This window comes from Bactrocera dorsalis, chromosome 1 (assembly GCF_023373825.1).
Source record: "Bactrocera dorsalis isolate Fly_Bdor chromosome 1, ASM2337382v1, whole genome shotgun sequence".
NCBI lineage: Eukaryota > Metazoa > Arthropoda > Insecta > Diptera > Tephritidae > Bactrocera > Bactrocera dorsalis.
This window is the reverse complement of record NC_064303.1, coordinates 10,835,150-10,856,379: the sequence shown is the minus strand read 5'-3', so window position 1 is coordinate 10,856,379 and position 21,230 is coordinate 10,835,150. Positions and strand designations below refer to the sequence as shown.

Sequence of the window (21,230 nt, the reverse complement as noted above, 5' to 3'; positions counted from 1 at the left end):
AACACATAATTTATTTGAGTTCAAAGTAATTTCTCACATAAGCCAGTGGAAAATACATTTTCTGAAAATTGTCCCCACACTCTTTTTGTTGTTACTAGCCATTACGTCAATTATGAAATATTTTCGGTTCTTTGTCTGTAGGTATGTACATATGTTTTTATGTTTGTTGTGTGTTAAGGTATAAATTCTTAATCCCCAACCGTATTGACTCGCTATCGGCACATGCGGTTTCCACTCTCTTTCGGTGGCAACTAAATTTGCATAAAAATGTTCTGTACCCGCTTTGTTGTGAGCTTCGCTTGTAACTTGCTATTGTTGTTGTTGTTGTTTGTAACAAGCTTCTAAGTAAACAAGTAGCGATCCCATAATTTGTGACTTAGAAAGTTAACGCATAAAATATATCGAATCCTATTACCCAAACTTCTAGTCGCCACCTTTGCCGCATTTCTTTTTCTCGGACTTAAATTTAAATTAGACCGCAGCGGTCGATTGCGTGTGGTCAGAAATATCAGAAATAACCAGCAATAAATACTGAAAATGCGACAAAGCGCAGTACGCTCCTCCTTTTGTCGTGGAAATTGGTTTGTCGCATTCATTTTGGTCTTTCTTCCGTTTTATTTTGTCAATAGTCTGTGGTTTTGGTGTCAATATATAAAGGTTTATCATTATATTGGATTTTGTACGCGCTTAGTAAAGAAGTGTTAAAGCTTCTGTGGTGTTTGTGGCGAGGTGTTCTTTCGATATTGCTTCTGCTTTGTTGGCTTCTTTCTAAATATTTACCGCCTCTTCGTGGGCAGTCGCTTATTCTGTTGACGGTAAATCGTTTCTAAAGTTTAAGTCTGACAGCAATTTTCGTAGCAATTTACCAAAGAATGCGATATGATAAAAAATTTTCGGGCAAAGCTGAAAACAATGTTGCGTTTTAAAGGAATTACTCAAAGTCGTTTGGTTACAAAAAAAAAAATCGAAAGAGTTCAGCGATAATTATACTTTTGTCTTAGCCAAGCTTTTTTCAACATTTTTTTAATGATCAAAGTTAAACTTGTGGTTGCACGTTCTCATTGTTACAAGTTTTTGAGCTTACATTGGTTGCCTCAAAATATAGTCGACTGTATTAGAAAGCTCTTCTAAACAATATAATTTAGCCGCATGACCTAAAAATATCTATATATTCTTGTTATTAATTTCTTTACTAATATTTATTTTTCCAATAAATTTCCGAGATCAAGGTCCTTCCATTTGTCTTCAAAACCCCTTATGGTTTTATCCCTTTTAAGGTCACAACGCTGTACATATGTAGTTAGATGAAGTTTCTGATCTCTTAGTTTTGTATGCTTCCTCAAAAATGATAAGTATTTATTGTACAGAATACCAAAAGAGTTGCCACAAAAATTAAATGCCAGAATTGCAAAAAACCGAGAGAGTCAGAAATTAAATAAATATTGGGATTCAATGATGTATACATTTTTAAGACAATGATAAAGCATTTTATACAAACACTAGAGGACCCGCCTCAGTTTTACTGTGGCTGTTACATAGATAGTACTACTCATACCATCTACATGATTTCTATTAGTTAGATTATAAGTAGTACTTAAGGAATAATCGCATTTTTGATGAACAAACAAAACTGAATCAAAAAGCATTTCGTGCGTTAAGAAAGAATTGGTTTTTGGGATAAAAATACTATAGAATTTGGGCTGTGCATCAGTGAAATCAATCGAGTCCAATCGACTCTCAGCCTAGTGGACTGCATATGTATTCAGAAACGGTTCTCAAGCGTATAAAGACAAAAAAATCGGCTGGCAAGGTTATGACATCAGTCTTTTGGGATGTCCGTGGTATATTATTCATCGAATGATAAATGAGCCAGTTTTAATTCATTGCATTGTGTATTTGATTGCAGTTATATTCTACCATTCCTAATATTTAGCAATTTTATAATTTTTCAGGAAGGATCAGTTTGAAATTGTACGCATATATGTATTCAGCGTTCCCGTTTAAATATTGCATTGCTCTGTGCAATCCTTCGAAAAAATGTCTGTATATCTCAAATTTTAATAGACCTTTTTATCAACACTTCAGTTAGGCCATTATTTTTTTATGCCAGACCTTTCGCAATTGTAAATTGCCTGTCAAGATACCCCCTCCAATAGTTAGCAGGTATGAAAAAAATATTATAGCTACCCATAGATGTATTGAATGTACCAATTTATTACTTAAGAACGAACAACTCTGTCCACAACATGAAAACTTGATCTACAGGTGTCGCCTTTTACTTTGGCATCGTTTTGTTTAATGCACGTTTACGCCAATTTAAGGTTTGAATATTGGATACTGCGATGGTAGCGCCATCCATCGGTCAAACATTTAAAATTAGCAATTAATTACAAATGAAAAATTAATGTAAAAAAACATTTTCCAGTGGACCAAATTGTAAATCTAAACCATTCTCGAATCTCCTTGAACATATACACAAAATTTCATCAAAATAGGTTTATCCGTTTAGGAGCAGTTCAAATGCAAACACACGGTCAGAAGATTTATATATATAAAGATTTCAAATATAGTTTCGTAACTATTCATGAATGAACATATTTTAGCTAGTTCGAAGTAAATTACTTTTGATATATGTATGCAAGAACTTTCTGCCAGCAGATGCCAAAAGGTTGGTTTGGCATACAGAATACCTGCGGTTTTTATTTTACGAGTATATAAAACATGTGCAGAAAGGGATGTACCTTGGCTTGTAAACTTTTTAATGCATTAACTTTGGGCTAAAGATCACAAACACAGCATACAATAAAACGGTATATAAGTAGTACGAGTACAAAATAAGTAAACAATGCAGCAAAGACCAAAAGCAAATGTTCGGTGCGCTGTGCGGCAAGAATATATAATATGTAGGATCAATTTTAGGAAGCTGAAAATAAAAATAAATACCATAAAAAAAATAAAATTAATCCTCTTCTTTCGTTCGCACATAGCGACCATTAACGTTCTGTTTTGGAACTACTAGCTCGCAGTTTCTTTTCTTAAGACTTGAATAGTCGAATGCGTGCAAGATTTTCTTAACGAGCATTGAAGGATGTTCGTCGAGTCATTAGCAACCAATTCATGGAATTTGTGATGAAGATTTGAAATTTCTTCTACTTATACCTAAGGTATTAATACATATTTTTTGTATATAATACATTAAAACAGAGATGTGCACTTATGTATCTCGGACATGTGCATAAATCGATTAATGAACGTTTCAGTTCCGAAGTTTGAACTACGATAAAGATAAAAGAATGTATTCTTGATTTGGGTCGAAATCTTTGAATATCAGGATTCATTCATTGAAAATGAGCGAGAATTGTTAGCAAAGCCTTTCTATACTTTTCGATTCTGACCAACAAAGTTTCGAAGTCACCATTGATGTGGTTGTCAGTGGTAATACTACACATATAAATAGGGCTAAATCATTAGTTACTGCAAACAATTTCAATGTTAACAGTGTGTTCATAAACATTCGAGCCGTCAATGTAAAATACCCCTCATTGCCTAAATAAACATTCCTCATTATGTTAACTTATTTTGTTCGTCCTTGCTCGGCTTGGTGTTCTAAGCCGGTGGTTGTCTGATACTCGAAATTTACGCAAACAAATTTCGTTGTGACAGTCTTGTGATGGCAAAAGCGGCTGCTTCAAAGGAATATTAAATCATCTACCCCTAGATCGATCCTTTTCAACAGCCATTACATTCACCTAAATTGACAGTTTGGTGTGGTTTTTGGTCTGGTGAAAAGCCTATGTTTAGGCTTGACATTAAACAATTGGCATTCAGCTTTTTTCCATGTTCCATGCTTCTATGTACTATCCTCATTTCAAATAATATCTATGTTTATACAACAAATGAAAGTACGTGATTATATACAAATATATACACATGCATATGTCAACTGCCTCGTACGTTCCCTTCGCCTTGAGTCAAATGACTGATGTTGTCATGTTGCCACTTCCATGCCATTGCTCCTTCTTCCCTTCCGGCCGTCGCTTGGCACACATGACACTTATTACAGTGAAATTGTCAACATGCCGTAGTATACACTTACAACAACAACAACACTAAATGTTATGCATGACAACAACAATAACGGCAAGTGCCACAACACAAACGCTCCAGTCAACACCTAAAGCTATGTGTACGGAACATGGCATGTGCCATATGTCGCTTGACTAATAATACAATTCAATAATTCACACGCACGTTCCAATTTCTTCTTAATATTCGTTTGCAATTTCAGCTGTGTTTCTATTTTGCTCACCATGTGAGCGTTGAAATATAAGCTGTTTGATATTGATACTTTGCTCTTGTTGTTGTTAGTGTTGTTGTCGTGTTGACAGTGCGAAGTGACATCGATAATTTACGCAAACACATATTCATACAATATCTTACATAATTTTCCAAACGCTTAGTTCCACAGGCATGATGCATTTGATTTCCTAAGCATACAGTAATATATGTATGTATGTTGCATTTTCGCATTTACATATATTCATATCTGTCTGTTGTTGTGGTTTAATATTCTTGTTAGTGATTTTCAATCGGCTTCCTCGCATTTTTGCTTTTATCTGCAAGTTGAAAGCCTAGTCTGTTTAGGTTAAGTCTCCGTCATGCCCCTCTTGTATGCAAATTGAGAAATCATGAATTTATTCATTTCATTTATTGAAAGAACTACGCCTAGACAGAGGCTCTTGATAGGTTGGTTGAACTCTATTAATTTTTATATCCGGAAAATCTATCCTTTGTAGAGGAGTCGTTAACACTTTATCATATTTGAGTGCTTTTACTTTAAGAAAAACATTTATCTGATAAAAATTGCCTTAAATTTCTATTTATTACCTCAATATTGCTATATTTCTTCTCCTTCTTTTTGATTTACGCTATAATCGCCTAAGCGTCATAAAATTGAGATAGAAAGCTCTTTTTTTATAATATTTTTCATTATATATACGTAGGAGCTAAAGATCTAAAGTGGCGTCTAGCCGAATTTAGTTAAACCACAATATGTAAGCGAATCGTCTGTTCACATTCGTCTCAGCAAATATGAAAAAGGTCGATGGCAGACGAAAACTTCAATTTCGATTCCAAAATTTCAACAGTTGGCCATCTGATTTTTGGTAGATAAAAAGCTCATACGAGCTCTTATAATCTGTCAGTGTTCCCTAGGTAATTCAAACAGCCATCACATATACAATGGGCCTTAGGTCGCGGTACAGTCCTCATTTATTTTCTAATCTAATATACCAGGTTGTTCAATAAGTTTTAAATATCATGCAGTAATAAAATTCTTGGAAAGAAATAATTGGAAGGTGTAGCACCAAAAGAAATTAACGAACGAATGTTTAAAGTGTATTATGATTGTTCACCTCCAATTAGAACAGTAGAAAGATGGGTTGCTGAAGTTAAACGTGGTCGTACAAGCCTTGTTTTGGAAGATCGTCGATTGACTGAAGGAGATTTAGCAGAGGCTCTACACATCTCATTAGGCAGTGTGAGCCATATTTTGCGTGAAATTTTGAATTAAATAAAGCTGTGTTGCCAATGGGTGCCGCATTCGCTAACAAAGGAACAAAAACACATTCGAATGCGACTTTCTCAGCAACATTTGGAGCTTTTTAAAAAGGATAAAGTGGAGTTTGTGCGTCGTTTCATCACTATGGATGAGACTTGGGTCTATCGCCATGATCTTGAATCAAAACAAGAGGCTAAAGAGTGGTATGAACCTGGTTGCTCGGCTTCGAAACGAGTTCGTGTCCAAAAATCGGCCAAGAAGGTTATGGCATCCGGTTTTTGGAATGCGAGAGGAATTTGGTTTATGAATCATTTGCAAACTGGTAAACAATTAGTTCTGAATATTATTGCAAACTTTGGGACTACTTGAAGGGAAAAATTTGTGAAAAAGGACCCGTTTTGCAGAAGAAAAAATCTTTTATCATCAGGACAATGCACCGTGTAACAAGAGCGTTTTCACAATGGCTAACATGCATGAATTAAGGTTCGAACTGTTGGAGCATACACCGTATTCACCAGATTTGGCCGCCAGTGACTTCCATTTGTTTCCAGAACTCAAAAAATGTATGCGTGGTAAGCGTTTTTCATCAAATGAAGAAGTCACAACGGCTGTTGAAGCGTATATTGCAGACCTTTCTGATTCTCACTTCAGGGATGGGATCCAGAGATTAGAGGATGATTCGAGTAAGTGCATTATTGTTCAGGGAGATTATACTGAATAATAAAGTGTATTTTGAATCATACAATCATACAATTTTTTTCTTATCAATAACAAATATTACAAAACTTATTGAACAACATGGTAATATAAAGTGTATGTATTAGGGTGATTCAAAAAAAAAAATTTTTCTTTTTTTCAATTGGTACTCGCAAAAATGGGTTCCTAGACACCTCTAAGGAAGCCTCTCCAAATATGAGATTTTAATTGTAACGGGAAGGTCCTCCGCCTAACGGTTTTCTATTTTTTCTTATTATCAGATAGAAAAATTTATATCTCGCTTCCAACTACTTGAAAAAATATCTTGTTAATTAGGTTTTGTAGGAAATTGAATGCTCTAAAATATGGTCTCTTATGATTTTTTCGTAAACCCAACCGTTTAAAAGATATTAACAGTTAAAATTTGATAATTTTTGGGAAAATTTTTTATTTCTTTATAATTTTATAACTCAATGAAAAAAAATTATTAAGAATAGGTTTTTGGAGAGGCTAACTTAGAGGTGCTTAGGAACTATTTTTCAGAGTACCAAACGAAAAAAAAATTTATTTTTTTTGATCCACCCTAATATGCACTGATTTTTTACGATGAATATCTCGTAAACGCTTAACTTTATCGAAAAATTACAGTAGACCATTTTTATAGAGCAGTAAATTTCCTACAAAACTATGAGTTTCATCATTCATAATAATTTTTTTTCATTGAGTTATAAAATTAATAAGAAATAAAGAATTTTTCCAAAAATAGTCAAATTTCAACCGTTAATATCTTTTAAACGGTTGGATTTACGAAAAAATCATAAGAGACCATATTTTAGAGCATTCAATTTCCTACAAAACCTAATTAACAAGATATTTTTTCAAGTAGTTGGAAGCGAGATATAAATTTTTCTATCTGATAATAAGAAAAAATAGAAAACCGTTAGGCGGAGGACCTTCCCGTTACAATTAAAATCTCATATTTGGAGAGGCTTCCTTAGAGGTGTCTAGGAACCCATTTTTGCGAGTACCAATTGAAAAAAAAAAAAAAAAAATTTTTGAATCACCCTAGTATATATGGTAACTATAATATGCATTTTTCAAAGATTACAGTACGCACCTTTCAATCTCTGCTCAGATTATGACTATTCTGTTATATTTATTTTCATGAATTTCACTCTAACGAAAGACAATAAGAGGTGGCCTCTGCTGTTTATCTTTCTCTGTTCAAATTCCGCATGAAATTAGCACAAAATGGCCATCGCCAAGGAGCACTTGCAACTCATTTGCATAGAACTCTAACTGCAATTCGGTGAACTAAGTGGCTTTTTTATTCTTCTTTCGCCATGAACGCCAGAAACAAATTGCATGACATTTGCGGACAATGAAATCTTAATGGTTTAAACAGAGAATTTTAAAAGGAATGTGTTTGTAAGTTTTTTGTTACTTTTTTTTTTTAAATCGAATTAGAAATACAGGGTAGGCCATTTAAAGTTGACCCATTTGTTTCTAAAAAAAAAGAACAAAAGAAAACAATGTTTTTTGTTCATTTCAAAAATAATTTATTTTGGTCCAAGGGGATTTGTTTCAGCTAATATTTAAAAATTAGATCGCGTAAATGGGCACCTTTAGCTTTGACAGCTAAATGCACTCTTTTTTCGACATTTTCCATGACTTTGGCCAATGTTTCGGATGATATGGCGGCTGTTTCACGTCGAATGTTGGCTTTCAGTTGAGCTAAGGTCTTTGGCTTATTAGCGTATATCTTGGATTTCAAATAACCCCACAAATAAAAGTCTGGTGGCGTCAAATCTGGTGATCTCGGTGGCCAGTCAACATCACCATTTTTCATTTCAGCCATTTCGATGGCCCATTTGCCAAAATTAAGGCGTCGCGGATAATCAGCTGGGTTTAGTTTTTGTGCCATTTGAATTTTATATGGAAACATCTTCAAATCTTTATGAATTATGCGTCGGAGAGTGGTGCGAGAGATGTCTAATTCCTGAGAGCGGCGATAACTCGATGTCGATGGAGTCTCCTCAATACTGGCTCGTACAGCTTCGATATTTTCATCAGAACGTCTTGTGCGTTGTCTGGATGCATGACTGGCATTACTGAGATTACCGGTGTTCACAAATTTTGCGTATAAAGACTTAATTGTGTTCTTAACTGGAGCACTTTTCACTTTATTTTTTTGCGAAACGCACGTTGAGTTAACACAATTGAAAAGTTATTTTGAATATAAAGCTGAACAATTTCAGCGCGTTCTTTTGGAGTGTACTGTTCCATGGTATAAATTGTCTTCGAATGACGCTTCTAACGCGGTATGACATTAGCCGATTTGTCACCGCTGTTAAAAGTTACAGCGTTGCCAGATGGGTCAACTTTAAATGGCCTACCCTGTAGCATGTAGTTTGGACAGAAATTTTTACGAGTTAAGCAAATTATCGAATTAAGAAGATGTAATAATTTTACTGAAAATAAAATAAAAGTATATTATTTTTATATATAACCGAATCAAATGTTGCCTACATAATTGTGTTTCTAACGAAATACCACACCTACATTCATTGGGGTTACTATATCCCTTCATTGAGGCTTTAAGATTGTACTAAGCTTTTAAAAGAACAGAGCTAAAAGTAGTTTTCAGAAAGCTTTGGATGAACAAAAAAAAAACAAATTTTTAACGCTGATATAGAGGCTTTGTTTTTCTCAGGAGATAACTCATACCTAAAACAGACATAAAAGATCATACATATATATTTATATATGTATATACATATGTATATAGGTGTATGCCTTCATAAATATTGTTTACACATCTGTCAATTTAATTACTTATCAACCCGTTGAAATCAGCATACCGCCTACCCAATGAGCAACTTCACCTCTGCTACGCATTCAGTGTGGCGCCGTTACAAGAAAACATTAACGTTTTGGTATAAATTTGCATTTGTAATCGCTAACGCACACAAAGACATGCTAACAAGTGTATGTTCGAGTGCACCTTCACTCAGTCAACTAAACAAGCCAACCACAAGAACCATAATTAATTTTACGCACACCCTTCATACATTTGCTCAAACACTTTCAACTACTAATTAATTCATACGTGAACGCGCACTGAACATATGTTTGAGCAAGAAATGACGCATCGTTGGGGACGTGTCTGAAAGCAGCTAAACCTTTTTGTGCGTGAAATGATTTTTTCTTTTGTACAATAATTAGAAATACCAACGTACCGTTAAAATGTTTTAATTTGCACATTTTCATACATTATTTTTGTCTCCTCTTCTTTCGTACTTTTAACCGTGCATGTTGTTAAGGTTTCTCATTCGCCATGGAAACTGTTTTCCTGACTTGCTGTGCGCGCTAAACCGATGTACCATACAGTTTATAAAGTAAGAAATAATTATAGTCATAGACACTAATTAAATATTTCATATTTTATTTCTCACCGCCTCCATATATGTGAATCAGTGAGCGCAGTCAAGCTTTTTGATGCCTAAAGTGTAGCTAACCATATAGTTTGCTCATTACCTCGCACTCGAACATCAACTACACCACATATTATAGGTATGTTTATTTAATTACATAGAAGAAATATAACTAAGAAATTTGATGTTATGGAAGTGATTTTTAAAAGCAAATTTACTTAGTGGAAAAATATTTTTGTTCCTTTTGTACATGGTATGCCACGCAAGCCACCGAAGAAATTTGTGAAGTTTACGAAAACGATACTGTATCAGTTCGTATAGCACAACAATGATTCGCTCGCTTCCGTTCTGGAAAGTTCGATGTGAAAGATGCACCTCACTCTGGTTTGGATTGACCAGCACTACCACATACAGTAAGTAGCCATGATATCGCCTAGGAACTTAACTTTCATCATCTAACGGTTTTGAACCATTCAAAGAAGGATGGCAACAAAAAGAAGGCCGATGTTTGGGTACCACATAAATTGCCTGTGAAAAATTTAATGGACCGAATTAACATCTTTGCTGAAACAAAATGAAATCAAACCATTTCGGAAGCGAATAATATCGGGAGACAAAAATTGGATCAAATACAACTATAATCGGACTACCATTAGTTTCGGCCAATGCAGAACTCCCTTAATGAAATAAAGTTAACTTCAATAGAAGCCTGTCGCAATTTTTCGCCGAGAAACCAGAAAAGTTTTACACTAACTGAATAATGTCTATAGCGAAAAGTGGCAAAAAGTAGTTGACCAAAATGGAACATATTTGGTTGATTAAAGTTCATTATAAATAAAAAAAATAAGTTGAATTTTGATTAGAAATACGAAAAGACTTTTTCGACTACCCAATATTTTAAGAGGTATTAATTCATTTTTTCTTATCATACACATCAAAACCTATCATTTTAAAAGTTTTCAACATTCAAGTGCATAAAATTTAGTAGATACGATATTACCCACTTAGAAGTCTTGCTATACTAAAATTTCGGCGTTAACTAAAGAATGAAACTATGGTTAAAAAACACTCACCAGATGTTGTGAGGCAGTACTTCAGAATTTTGTTAATTTTAGCTTACCATTCTATTTTTCGAACCTGATGTTACTTCATATGAATTTCATAAGACAATGCACTTTAAAAAATGTTTGAACTAAATAAAATAAGATTAAATACATATCCCTCTACTTTCAACGTCGGCCACACAAATCAAATCGCTTCTGTTGACAATCAGAAAATAATTTAATATTTCGCCCAAATCGTAATTGACTGTGTGCGACAAGGAATATGAATGATTGATTTCCTACTTCCTTCATACATTCTTCTCTCAGCATTTCACTTTCTCATTGAAATCTCCTGCATATAACTTTATTAAAGTTTTTTCGCATTTCTCATTCGTATAATCGCAATTTTCCACGCCAAGAAATCTTGAAGCTATTTATTACAACGCATTTTGTTTGCTGCTTACGCACGACTTAACGCCTCAATTACGTACCCGTACTGGAACAACTGCTATTACTATTACCTACAAACAGCTGCCATCCGCCAACATCCTTTACTTGAGCGTATTCGTTTACTATTTTCTTATTCTTTTTTACTGGGGTAGAAATCGCTTACGTGGTTATAGCCCAGTTAACAACAGCGCGCCAGTCATTTCCTTCCCCAACTGGTCTTTCCAACGGAGTGAAGATCTTCCTCTTCATCTGCTTCCACCTACGGGTACTGTGTCGAATACTTTCAGAGCTGAAGTAATTTCGTTCATTCGGACATCATGACCTAACCAGCGTAGCCACTGTCTTTTAATTCGCTGAACTATGTCATTGTCGTAGTATATCTCATACAGTTCATCATTCCATCGAATGCGATATTCACCGTGGCAACGCGCAAAGGAAAATAAAAATTTCGCAGAATCTTTTTCTTGAAACCTCGTAACGTCGACTCATCGGTTGTTGTCATCGTTCATGCCTCTGCACCAAAAAGCAGGACGGGAACAATAAAAGATTTTAAAAGAGTTTGGTTTTTGTCGTCGAGAGAGGACTTTTCTTCTCAATTGCCTACTCAGTCCGAAGTAGCACCTGCATTTGTTTTACTTCCTTATTCAGTCTGGAGAAAACAGAACTAACGGCGCGGATGTTGAGGCCAATCAGCAGCTGTACACTCTTACACAAGATGAAAAAGTCACACGAAAGGGAGTCGGCCTGTCTGAAACCTCGGTTGGTATCAAACGGCTCGGTGAGGATCTTCCCGATACTGATGGAGCTTTTGGTGTTACTCAACATCAGTTTACACAACTGTATTAATTTACTTATACTTACATATTGGTCATAATCACTCATTTCCTGATGGTTTTGTTTTTGAAAGGTAAAATAAAAAACATTTTAACCAATTCCCAAAGAAGGTATTCTGTTTCGAATGTTTTCGGCTCGGAGAACAGATCCCAACAGAGCTTTTGGCATTGCTAAACTTCGGTTTAAAAAGCTGTATTAGATTTGTGGGGATACCAAAAGCACCTTCGAAATCGCCGTAGAGGTGGTGAGTGTCGATTCTCCTTTCACCGGTATTTTCCAAGATTTAGCGCTTGGTGAATATCTGGTCGGTGGTTGATATTCCAGGCCTGAAGATACACTGTTAAGGTCTAATCAGTTTGTTAATGGTGGGCTTTAATCTTTCACACAATACGCTCGTTAGAACCTTATACGCGATGTTTAGGAGACTTAACACGATAGTTGGCGCAGATTGTGAGGTCTCCCTTTTTTGGATTGGGCAGAGTATACTTAAATTCTAATCGTTGGTTCTCATAATAAATTTTGAATGTAATTTCAGTAAATTACTTCAAACGGAATATTGCTGTTTTGGTTTGGCTCCCAGAAAAGAACCATTGAATTCTTTTAAGAACTCGACTGGTCATATTTTAATTGTTATTTCTCAAAGAATCCGACGCCAAATTAATTGATTAAATCAAGAAAGTATATGACTCGAGAGCGTAAGTATGTCAAAAAAACGAGTGAAATACATTTACTAAATTTCGGTCCCGTAATGAAACCCACTAAAAAATATTGTTCTCACCCCACTGTAAGCAAGGCATGCATTTCAATCCAGTTAACCTCAATGCCTGTTCAGCTGCAACACAAAAATACTGTACTTGCAGGGAACGGAGAATAAATGCAATTCTCATGGGGTTAATAATATTTTATTACCAGTTTGCTTGGCTGGCAACACATGCAGTATGCAGTGGTGAGGGCTTTAGGGAGTGCCGACAGGAAGTGAACGTTGAGCTTTCATCGCCAACAACAATGCTGAATTAGGCGACTGAAGTTTGTTTGCAATAGTGTGTTCAAGTGCAAATGTGTGTGTTTGCTCAAACATCAGCATATTAAATTAGTAACAAAAACAATGAAAACAACATATATTTTCAAAATTATGAGAGTAGTACGTTGAAGCAGCAAAGTGGCAAATGTAAAAGTGCTACGGCACGAACCGGAGGGAAATGATTGTTTGACTACACAAAAGCAGCAAAAATGTTGGTTAGCGTGATGCAGACTCCAGTAGGTGCTACAAAGTTGTATGAAATATATATATTTTTCATTGTAGTATTTAGCTGATGCTGCGTTCAGCTTTATTTTCGGCTTTCGTCATGTGTGCCCTCTATTCGGAGGCACAACAGGCACCAGTGAAACCATTGTTGCAAGCAAGTGTATGCTAGGCCTGTAAAACATTAGCTAGGCACTTACGAACGCTGCGAACTAAAATGCAGCTGCCTGTTGACTAACGCACAGCGACTGTTTGACGAGCAAAAGTTTTGTGACTGCGCCTGCGCAACATATTTCACCACTACGGTTTGCCCTCACCGACTGAAGCTTACTCCCACAAGTCTTGTGGCACGAGTTTCGCTTAAAATTTCAATTTCAATTAAAGTTTGAATCACATTTACTCAAATGAAACTAATGCCGAGCGTGCGAAAAGTGCTGCCTATTGTTTGTGTAGAAAATTCTCTGCTCCAAAAACTTTGCAAGCACTGTGTGTGGCATGTAGAATTATATATGTATGTATGTGTCACTAGTTAAAGCCGTTTTATTGGCAACCAGGCAGCCGGAACTGACAGGTACACCAACTCGCGAACAAATAGAATTTCAGCACAAACATACAAACATACGTATTTAAATACACATAAACGGGTGATCCAAGTAGAGGTATAAACCACGTTTAGCACCCAGAGAAGAGAATATATTCGGCGCCGTCAGCAACTCGGACTGACGTATGGAACGACTTGGCACATTTTACGTCGAGATCTTAAAAGGTCGTAGCATCGCTTTATGGACTCATGAAAATTTCTAAGAAGATTTGATGTTTTCGAGCCAAATTTAGTACAGCGGGACGGTGAAATCATCGGTTCATATTTCTTAAAAAACGATGCCGGGAGATCGTAACCGTCAACGGTGACCGTTATCACGCCATGGTAACCGACTAATTGGACTCGACGGACTGATTTATTTTGAAGTTTCTGTTTTTTTTTCTTTAGAAAATTAAGTTATCTCGAAATGAATCACCCTTTCCGTACTAGCACATACATACATACTTGTATATGCACTTGACACTCTGCGGTTTCCATTGCGTTTGGCAAAGTTTCTTTCAACTTTAAGTGTTCATGAGTTGAGGAAATAAAACTTCCAAATAGAATTAGTTGCGCCATTCGTTCACAGATCTTTTTGTAGGTTATTTGTTTTTGTAAACTACTTATTTTTATTTTACACATATGTATAAATTTAAGCCTCACTGCACGAAGAAACAAACGGCGGCAGTGCTGCGACTACTTATGTATCTTTAGATTCTAAAAAGAGTTAGAGTTAGAATTTAGATCTATCAAAGGAGAAATATATTTACTCTCTAGACTTCCGGAAAATATGTATTGTCCATAATTTTAGAGTACAAATTCACGATCCTTAATAAATATATGATAACCAAGAACAATACTTTAAAGTTTGCTCTTTTATACCGATAATGCCCGATACTATTTGAAGCCTGAAATGTGTTATTTAAACGACCAAACTATTATTTCCCTTTTGAGTCTTCAGGATATTACTGTGATCAAAGTGAAAGATGAATTCACCTTCTTGTAACATCTACCTATTCAGCAAATTCACATGATTACGCCGAGGACACCGTTTTGACTCAATTGAGGATGTAAGTGCTATTTGAGATTACTATAAAGGAGATGAAATGTATAAAATTCACCTTTCAATTTGATCACAGTAGTATAATATTTCCGAACCTTTTTTTTTTCTAAAATTTATTTTTATACTCTCGCAACAAAGTTGCTAAAGAGAGTATTATAGTTTTGTTCACATAACGGTTGTTTGTAAGTCCTAAAACTAAAAGAGTCAGATATAGGGTTATATATACCAAAGTGATAAGGGTGACGAGTAGAGGTGAAATCCGGATGTCTGTCTGTCCGTCCGTCCGTCTGTCCGTCCATCTGTCTGTCCGTCCGTCCGTGCAAGCTGTAACTTGAGTAAAAATTGAGATATCATGATGAAACTTGGTACACGTATTTCTTGGCTCCATAAGAAGGTTAAGTTCGAAGATGGGCAAAATCGGCCCACTGCCACGCCCACCAAATGGCAGAAACCGAAAACCTATAAAGTGTCATAACTAAGCCATAAATAAAGATATTGAAGTGAAATTTATCACAAAGGATCGCATAAAGGAGGAGCATATTTTGAAGTTATTTTTTTGGAAAAGTGGGCGTGGCCCCGCCCCCTACTAAGTTTTTTGTACATATCTCAGAAACTACTATAGATATGTCAACCAAACTCTATAGAGCCGTTGCCCTCAGGCATCTCCATATATAGTTCAAAAATGGAAGAAATCGGATAATAACCACGCCCACCTCCCATACAAAGGTTATGTTGAAAATCGCTAAAAGTGCGTTAACCGACTAACAAAAAACGTCAGAAACACTAAATTTTACGGAAAGAATGGCAGAAGGAAGCTGCACCCAAGCTTTTTTTAAAAATTAAAAATGGGCGTGGCATCGCCCACTTATGGACCAAAAACCATAACTCAGGAACTACTCGACCGATTTCAATGAAATTCGGTATATAATATTTTCTTAGCACCCTGATGACATGTACGAAATATGGGTGAAATCGGTTCACAACCACGCCTTCTTCCAATATAACGCTATTTTAATTCCATCTGATGCCTTCTACATTAGGAACCAATGATGATAGCGGAATAAAACTTTACACAAATACGGTTATTGAGCCGAGGTATTCCTTGTAGAAAAATTGTCGTGATCGGACTATAACTTTTCAAGGTCCCTGATATCGAACACGAAGAACTCAGTGCCTAACCTAACCTAACCTAATTTTTCACCGAAAATATCGGTAAATCTCCCGGATAATGAAATCTCGATTATCACTTTCTCATGCGAGAGTATAAAATGTTCGGTGACACCCGAACTTAGCCCTTCCTTACTTGTTATATGTATGTGTGTAATACGACAACGTATTAAGGGCGACTTTGCCCCATTTCTATACGACGTTTAATTTTTTTTTATCCTGCCCACCAATTAAGAAAAATCGTAAAAATTAAACACCGAGAAATCGCGCGTCAAAGTTTTCGCTTTCTGTCCAAGCGCTCATATATCTGCTAGACGCTCGGTCACTATTTTCCTTCTGTTTCGAATTCCCATCTATAACTTTGGGGACATATTCTCAGATAATTTTTAAAGAGATTTGAGCAAAAAAAATATGATTTTTTGAAGCTTCTAAAGCAGGCTCCCCCCTTAAAAGCTGAATATGTTGTTTTATATGTAGTTATATACATATGCATATGCTGATCCGAAGCAAAACATATATTTGACAACAATTTGACCGAAAAATGCAAGTTCATTGAATTTACGATAATACTAGAGATTCCTTCGTTGCCACTTTGCTATTTTACTGTTTTCGCTATGGCAAAGCTTGAAGACACAACGGCAGCCAAGTATATTGCAGACGCCAAATAGCCGGCCAATTGAATACTGCATTGCTGTAGTTGGCTGTCAAAGCATCAAATGTGACTCCATGCCCCACAAATATTTATGTGCACTCCAAATACATACATTCAGCCAAATTATGTACAAGTCATGCCCAAAATGGAATGACTTTTGAATATTTGAAGAGCGCTTAATGCAATTGAAATGTCAAGCTTGAACTCACAATATTTTATGTTTGTATAATTCTATGTACGCCTGCGTCAATATGGCGACTCTTGTACTTGTCCTTCTAAAATTGTGAGGAAAATGTTCAGAATTTGTAAAGAATTCGTACGTTGCTCCCATAAAAATGTCATTTGTGAAAATGTCATGAACTCAACGTCCAATCACTTCATTTGGACTACGAGTATGTATGGTATATCCTTGACCATCTTTTTGGCCTTTAGTTGCTTAGTTGCATGTTAAGCTTATCCATTTTAATGGGCCATTGCCCGTATTCTGTATTATTGATGATAACTGAAACTATATTTGTATTCTTTTTGTGCTTCCTTCGCTGGATTTTTTGCTGTGTTTTGTTATTCTTTCAAGTATCTTCTTAAAGCATATCTCCTTTTACAGTTTATACAAGAATGTCTCTCAACATTTTCTTACAGTATTTCCAGATAGTATTTTTAATTTTTCTTCCTTCGAAATTGCCGTTTTAGTCTAAAGTTCTTTTTAAGTTAGTCCGAAGTGAGATCTTAGCTCGAATTTCGTCGCCAGGTTATAAGTTGGTAACAAAATATTTCGTTAATTGGGCAAAATTATTTTATGTGTCCTAAAATTGCAATATTGACCGGATTTAGTGTAACAAAATTACTTTTCCGTACCCTCTGGCACATTCTGGTCGTTTTTCCGTCAATGCATGGTTCAAATTGATCTTTTGTTTTCCGTAGGGATTAGTTTTAACAGTTTCACCAGGTTTTAGAGGCTCATGATATACACCACTCTTTTGATCCCAGCAAACACAGAGCATTAATTGCCTTCTTTCTGAATCGATCTGTTCTTGCAGTCGATGTTGATGGGCGACCCGCGTTAACCCATGAATTTCTGCATTTAGGATTCTTCAAACAAATCCTCTTTCGATTGCCAGTGACAATTCGATGCAAAACTGATTTTCTTTCATGTCTATGATGCAATCTTTCCTTGTTAGCTTACAGATTTACAATTTCCTGCGATTCCGCTTTGGCTCGGCACCCATGAGTCTTAACACAAAGGTACTCGTAGCAAAACACAACATAACACATACATACATAAGTTTTATATGACTTATATTGCCGACCATTACACATGTTCTCAAGCAGCTCACTTGAAAATATCACCTCCCTGTTAACACTTAAATACTTACCTGTATGTCTACATGCACACATACATAAGTATGTGCATTGCTGCTAGTGCTGCCAATTTGTATACTATACACCCACAAGTATCCGCAAATTGTGGCTTTGAATGAAAGTTTGGTAATTTGCTGTCAACAACAGTCACTGCACTTAGTAAAGGGAGAAAATCAGCTGACATTTATATTTATACACTTTGTGTGTATGTATGATTGTATATTCTTTGTATGAAGATTACATGCACTATTAAAGACTTTTTCACTTACCGACTTAACACTGACAAGGGTCAATTACCAATTAAGTTAGCAACTTTTGTAACGGACCTACTGAAAAAGAGCCTCACAACCACATATTAACGCCTTTAGATATGTTTACTTTTTATATCCTTTGGTTTTATGAAAGTGTTAAGGACAACACATATTGAAAGTATTTTGAAAACGTCATATTTGTCAAGAACACACTAGGCCTTTCATATTCTCTATCCTTTTCTGGGTATACTGTTGTCTCCTTTGTCGGCTCTGGCTTATGATGTCCTTAAGGTTCTTGCTTTGTAATTTTAAGGATAAGTGCTGATTTTGACATGCTCTGTTGCTGTGTTATGAGCTAATCGCCACTTAAAATTATACAAAACGAAGGTGTTGCATACGACAAAGGATAAGTGTTGTAAGTTAACGTTGTGACCAGTGACAGGCTTACTGCCGTGAGCTTGGGATATGCAAATAAGCGAAGAAAAATTAATACATTTTGGGAAACTTACACTTACAGCTTTCGACATGCGGTAAAATATGAACAGTTTCATATAGAAATTAGTAAAAGTCTTTATTTTTATACTATAAAAGGGTCCACTCGTCAAATTTCTGAGAACGTCAAAATTAATTATATTTACTACTGATACTTGGACTCAGTGGCCTCAACTTTAAGAGCGCTTCGTCCAATTTATTGTCGTCATAATCGTCCTGTCAGATCAAAAATTGAGCGTCTATTGGAAAATTTGAATCTACAGGAATGTCGAGAATATTGCTGTCGCTAGTGCTTCAATTGTGGAAAACCCAAATAAATCTCTCACACGTCGTTTCCAAGCATTGGGCATCTCTGTGACGTCTTTGTGGCGAGTTCTGCGAAAAAATCTTGACCTACATCCCTACAAGATCAAATTGACGCAAGAACTAAAGCTGACTGACCACCAGAATCGTCGGAAGTTCGTCAATTGGGCTGAGCAAAAACTCAAAAATGATTCGGGGTTTCATTCAAAAATCAACAATGAAGCTCATTTCTGTGTGAGTCACCATTGCATCCCAAAAAAATTACGGTTTTGTGCGGTTTATGGGCTAGCGGCGTTCTTGGCCCGTACTTCTTCCATGATGATCAAGACTGGCATGTTAATGTGAATGGGAGTCGCTACTGCTCGGAGATAATTGAATATTTTTGGCCCGAATTGGATGATATGGACTTGGACAATATGTGGTTCTAACATGACGGCGCTACAGGTCACACAGCGAATGTCGCACTCGATTTATTGAAAACCAAGTTTGGTGAACATGTTATCTCACAAAATGGTCCCGTCAATTGGCCGCCTCGATCGTGTTATTTGACGCTGTTAGACTATTTTCTGTTAAGCTGAGTCTAGTCTATGGTCTATGCCAACAAGCCAGCGACGATTGATGAACCTCGTACGAATATTGAAGGTGAAATTGCAGCAGTATCCATCGATTTATGCTTGAAAACCATCGAAAATTGGCATCAGCCTCTAGAGATCTGCAGGCGTGCCCGTGCTGAAGCAAAATAAGTCGAGTTCCATATAACTATAATGGTATCGAATGTACTTTCACAGGAATAAAGAATTTCATTTATATCCCAACTCATCGAAATTATTAGCGCTTTTGTAGCGCTTTTATTGAAAAACCACCGGTCCAAACCGTTGTTGTTTTGTTAAAAAAAAAAACATTAGTAGCCCTCTTATTGTTATAGCATATAGGCTAATTCCTCTAAGAGATTGTTTTCTAGCTTTTTACGGTTTTAAAGATTTCCCATTCGGTTTACTGAAAAATTAAGTATAGGTTCACCCATTTTATTCAAGAAGCTGAGTCATCTTCTTAACAAAGCTGGTACTCTCTACAAGAAGACTAAATAAAATATCTTCCACCGATAAAATAACATTTAGTCATAAATACCAAATGACTAGTCAAGCAAGAGAATGCCTCAACAAAGAAATAATTAATCCCAGCGTAAATCCAATTGAAACAGTCATACAAACATACAGATGCAGTATAAAAAAGAAAGAAAGAAGCAACTAAATGAGCATTCACACGACTCAACTAGCATAAGCCTGTACTATTATTTATTTTTGTTAAACACTTAATGAACCTCAATGACCAAGCAGACACCTCTTATTGACATACTGCTTGTATACTTAGTCTGTAAGTCAGTTCACCGCAGTTCGGAGAGGAAAATATTGATGCTCGCACGACCGCACACACGCTACCGGACATAAAAACACATACCTGTACTTGTATATAAGACTATGAGCATGTTTAATGTTGCATGCCACAGCATATGTACCTGTGTACAAACAGTTTATGCAGCGAACAGCTAGTGGCTAGCTGATTTCATGCACTTGATTGGGGCGTGTCTCTTATCGAACAGCAGCGGCGTTAATTGCCATTAAGGGTTGAAAATCAATTTGGGACAAAAAAAGTCGATAGGACAAACACTTTGCCGCATTCAAGTGCTTGCGGTGCTGTGTGTTGCTGGTTCTTGGTTACATCATGTTGATTGGCGTTGTAATCCCTAGTTTGGTGCTGGCGCGTGACTGTTTTTTCGTGAGGTATTCAGCTCCGTTTAGCCAGCTCCAGTTGTCTTTTTGTGTTTAAGCCTCGCCTTCTTCTTTCCACGGAAAGTGCTTGCCACATTGTCGCTAATGATTCGTGTAATTATTTTGTGGCAGTGGTTTTCTCTGTTTTATTGGTAGTAATATTTACTCTCTGTGACATTCCTTTCCAATTTTGTTGAGTTGATAAAATATGCGAAGCGTTAGCAAACTGTTTTGAAGTATAGGGAGTTTAAGAATGTAAATATTCTTGTACTATTTTGTGAACGCCTTTGTGGGGGCATGTCCGTCCCGTCTAGTGACATTAGAGCTAGATACA

General features: G+C 36.1%; 1 protein-coding gene across 1 annotated transcript in view; it reads left to right on the top strand.

Annotated features, from left to right (window-relative positions):
• LOC105222168 (protein madd-4) overlaps window positions 1–21,230 on the top strand; it is a 315,454-nt gene that overhangs the window by 163,296 nt on the left and 130,928 nt on the right. The window lies entirely within an intron of this gene.